The sequence below is a fragment of the Carassius gibelio genome, chromosome B13 (assembly GCF_023724105.1).
Source record: "Carassius gibelio isolate Cgi1373 ecotype wild population from Czech Republic chromosome B13, carGib1.2-hapl.c, whole genome shotgun sequence".
Lineage (NCBI taxonomy): Eukaryota > Metazoa > Chordata > Actinopteri > Cypriniformes > Cyprinidae > Carassius > Carassius gibelio.
This window is the reverse complement of record NC_068408.1, coordinates 6,257,890-6,262,712: the sequence shown is the minus strand read 5'-3', so window position 1 is coordinate 6,262,712 and position 4,823 is coordinate 6,257,890.

The following is a 4,823-nucleotide window of genomic DNA, read 5'->3' as shown; positions in this document are numbered from 1 at the left end:
ACACAAATATCTGATCAACCTTGAACTATGATTTCTGTTTCAGCTGCACTGATTGGCTTTGAGCAACTTTGCATAAACATTCATTTAATGGCACTACTGGACTCAAATAAAGTATACAGTTCACTGTATATATATTAGTCTTGCATTATTAGTCATAACATTATTGAGATGATTAATCATTTTGAATAGAATTTTTCCATGTATTTATGTTCTTGGTTAAGTTTTAATTAATGTTAAAAGGAAGGTCCACCCCAAAAATGGAAATTGTGTCATCATTTACTCAACCTTTGGTTGTTTCAAACCTGTATGGCTTTCTTTTTTTTTCTGCAGAACACCAAAGAAGATTTTGAAGAATGTTGGTAACCAAGTTTCAGTTCTCATTCAGAATTCTTCAAAATATCTTCTTTTAAGTTCCACCAAAGAAAGAAAGTCATACAGGATTGGAAAAATGTGAGGGTGAGTAAATGATGACAGGATTTTTATATTTAAATAGTTGTAGTAAAGCGACATTGAAATTTGGAGAAAAGTGCTATCAAAATAGGACTGACTGATATGCTTATATGAAGACCATCTGCTTTTGGTCCAGATGGTGTAGTTATAACATCTACCAGCAGGTGTCTCATGGATCATGTTAACTGTTGGAACTTTGACCCCTTGGTCAGACCATGCCAAATTAAAATAATTCACATTTTTGAACCTTCCCATTTTGTCATGGATATGCTCACTAGCCTCTTAGGTCTTCACAGCTGTAGCCCATCCACATTAATCTAAGCTTTGTTTTAATGTTGTGCCGTTTCAGTTGCTGTAAACTTAATGCCCACAAAACTGCTACCAATGTTTTTTTTTGTTTTTTTTTGTGATGCATTAAAATCCCAGGAGCCATCTGGCATGACAAACATTCCGTAGTTTAAGACCATTGCTTTCTTCAACATTTCACTGTCTGATTTGAGCAACACCTGAATATCTTGATAATGTTTGCATGCTTTCATGCATTGAGATGCCACACTGCTAGCTCATTTGAATCAATGAGATTAAAGGAATAGTTAACCCAAAAAGAAAACATTTGCTGAATGTTATTAACTGATGGGCCGGAAATGTGTAGATTACTTGTGTATCATTGTGATGTTTTTAGCAGCTCTCATTCAGATGGCACCCATTCACTGCAGAGGATCCATTGGTGAACAAGGGATGCAATGCTAAATTTCTTCACCTTTTCTGGTGAAGAAACAAACATTTTGAATGACCTAAGGGAATTTAAGCATTTTTTTTATTTTTGGGTGTAGTCTTTCCTTTAATAAAATGCATTCTAAACACCACCTTGTATACAGGATATTCCACATATTTGTTTAGCAGAACATTAAATATGATATTAATTATTAAATATAACCCTAAACATAAAAAACTGAATAAAATGCATTCAAACGAAATTAATTAAACAGATGAATAATGTTGGATAAACATAACTTTAATATTTGTTACTGTTGTGCACATTCAGATTTTTTTTTTTCTGTGAGTATGTAAAAGTGCTTATTAAAACTTGGTTGGAGGCCATTTATAAATACTAAGCTGCTTTAAGGTGGCTGGGTAAAAGTTTGATTTAAAAATGATATCATGCATAAACTGTCTGATTAGCATTCATTTGAACAATCCAATATTTCAGTCTATGCCTTTTCCAGAGAATATTATTTCGCTATCATTTTTTGCATGCATCCTGTCCTACACACATAGCCACGAAAGTTTTAAGCAACATTAATGATAAGTTTTGCAGACAGATTAGAGAAAGACATGCATATGAAACCACAGCATGCAGAGAAATGAAAAAGATTCACATTGTAACTGTGCAACATTTATATTGTTGAAAGCAGATGCTGAAGCTGAGCATGGGAACAGGTCAGCTTTTTTCACTGCAACATGGATACCAGGTATTTTGTCTTTCTGTGACACTGCTTTGCATCCTACATCCTCAGTCTAATATTTAAGAGATGACAGCAAGATTGCACGCATTAGAGAGCTTGCACGCAAAAAATTAGCAGCTTTGTCTTTAATGGACCTGAATCAACTTTGCAGTTACTGTACTTGTGTGTCTCACTTGGCCTATTTTTGTGTCACCTATCTTTAAAATCCTGATGACCAAAACCTTAGCAATGGAAAATGCCTCTCCCTGATGACAGCTGTCCTCCCAGACCGGTTGAATATGAAACGAATCGTTGCACATATAAAAGCTCTTTTATGTACTGTAAAGGTTATTTCCATGAACTGTATTGAAAAATCCTCTGCTTGATCAGACTTGCTTCGGGTGAGAAAACTTTCGTTTTTAAAAGTATAATTAAAATCCATTTCTGAACATGATTGATTTTAATCAGCCAGTTCTCATAAATATTTATTTTCCAAATAAGGAATGTCCTGTGGGGTTTTTTAAACAAGCAAGAGGATCATTTTAAGGAGTACAAGCATATGCTTTTTACTCATAACACCACCCTGTCCCTGGATCATACTTGCTGAATGAAATATAATAATTGTTTTTAACAAATTATGTAAAAAAAAAAAAAAAAAAAAAAAAACTCTAAAAATATGATGTGCATTTTGCAACAATTTTTGCTTTGCACAACCACTTGTAAGGTGATGAAGTCTTGTATTATCACTAAATCACTAGAAAACACGCCACAAAGACATGAGTCCTAACTTTCTCTGAAACAGGTTATAACTGTTTATTCTTTTCCAGCCAATTTGGAAATGTTTGACATTACTTAATGCCTGAAAATGATTAATTTCTGTATAGCCAGTGACAGAACAAAATGCAAACATGACCCAGAGATATTCTGCTAAATGTGTGAGTATTTTTCTGCATCCAAACAGGAACAGAAAATTACAGTTTTTGTGAAACAAATCATTATTTTGAAGAAGAGAAAAAAAGAATCTCCTTTTTTTTATTTTTTTATTTTTTTATTTTTTTGCATCTCTGACAGAAAATACACAATATAGCAAAATATAGATTGTGGTCCCTACAAACTGGGAAAAGCTGCATTAAAATTCTTCCTTTTGTGTTTTGAAGAAAATATACAAGCTTATGGGTTTTATATGACATGAGAGTAAGTAAATAATGACAGAATTTAAAATCTTGTGTGAACTTTAAAACAGCTCTTGTATGCAATGGAAGTCAATGGAGGATGCAACATCAGGTCCCATTTCAGATATTATTTCTTAGGCTTGTAACTTAGGCTATTTGTGGAAAAATGTGCAGTCGCCCATGAACCCAACCTGTACGGCCCCATTTAAACATAGTATAGTGATGGCGAAGCCCACATGAAGGCGTGCGAGGTGGAGCCTGCATGCATGGCTTCGATTGCTACGTGCAGTTTCACAGACATACCTCTTTTCACGAAAACACTGCATTGTCCCGAACCAACCTGTATTGGCTCAGCCTATAAACACACGTATCAACCCAAAGCATAGGAAGGTGCTGCTTCACATGAGATTGAATGATAGCTGTCATCCAACCAAGACCTCATTCTGATCAGGCCAAAACCGCCAGATTAATCGCCATCCTCGATGTCACGGCATGTTATTCAAAGACACACATGCTGTGTACTCAGTTTCTATATAAAGATCAACGGCTATCTGAGAGTCAGACGCCTGCGGCATGAATGGAAGACTGATAGATAGATAAAGACTCTCTTACATAAAGCCATTCAGGATATTTTATATAACTGGAGCCTCTCATGGTGGTTTTGAAAGATGGTAGATATACAACCACAGCATAAAGGTCAGCTTATGCAACTCCATATTTAGATTCTGTTACTTTTAAGAGTTACATCGTTGTAATATTTTATGTCTGCATATAGACATCAGTGCAAGTTTTGGTATTCAGAATTGGCATATTTAAAGGGATAGTTCATCCAAATCTGAAAATGTGTTGACGGTAGCCATTGACTTCCATAGTATGGAAAAAAACATACTACAGTATGTGTGGTTACCAACATTCTTCAAAACATCTTCTTTTGTGTTCAACAGAAGTAAAAAACACATGCAGGTTTGGTTCAACATGACGGTGAGTGAACGATGACAGAATTTTCTTTTTTGGTTTTAGGGTTGCACAGATTTAATGCCCTGCCTTCACTAGTCACTGATCCATTCTTTTTTAATGGTATTCAGAAAGGAACAAGTTAAAAATAGGAAGATATAAGTATAGCTATACAATTATAAACAGTTATAAAACACAGATTAAAATGGCATTCTTTATAAACAACAAAATAAATGTCAAGCCCAAATGAATTAGTTCAAAAGTGAAACGGAAATGTAAAAAACAAATGTTTACATATTTGCAATGAAACATTTGTTACATTTAAATTGAGTGGTGTACCTTTTTCGATATATACTTGTTTATTTGACTGCATTTTAGACTGATGATGAACAGGATGCGATGTGTAGATAGACATAATGGGCCCTATTTTAACGATCTGAAACGCAAGTGTCAAAGCGCGAAGCGCAAGTAAGTTTGTGGGCGGGTCTCGGCGCTGTTGCTATTTTCCCGGCGGGATAAATGGCTCTTGCGCCCGGCGCAAATCTAAAGTGGGTTGGTCTGAAGCAGCTTCATTATTCATAGGTGTGGTTTGGGCGTAACGTGAAATAAACCAATCAGAGCGTCATCCAACATTCCCTTTAAAAGCAGGTGCGCAAGATCCATTATGGATTGCTATTATTATGGCGTATTTACCAGGCGCACGCCAGGAGCGGTTCACAGCCGAGGAGACTGATGTTCTTGTAAGAGCAGTGAAAGACAGAGAAGTTGTGTTGTATGGGGATGGGAGAATAATTAGCCTGAA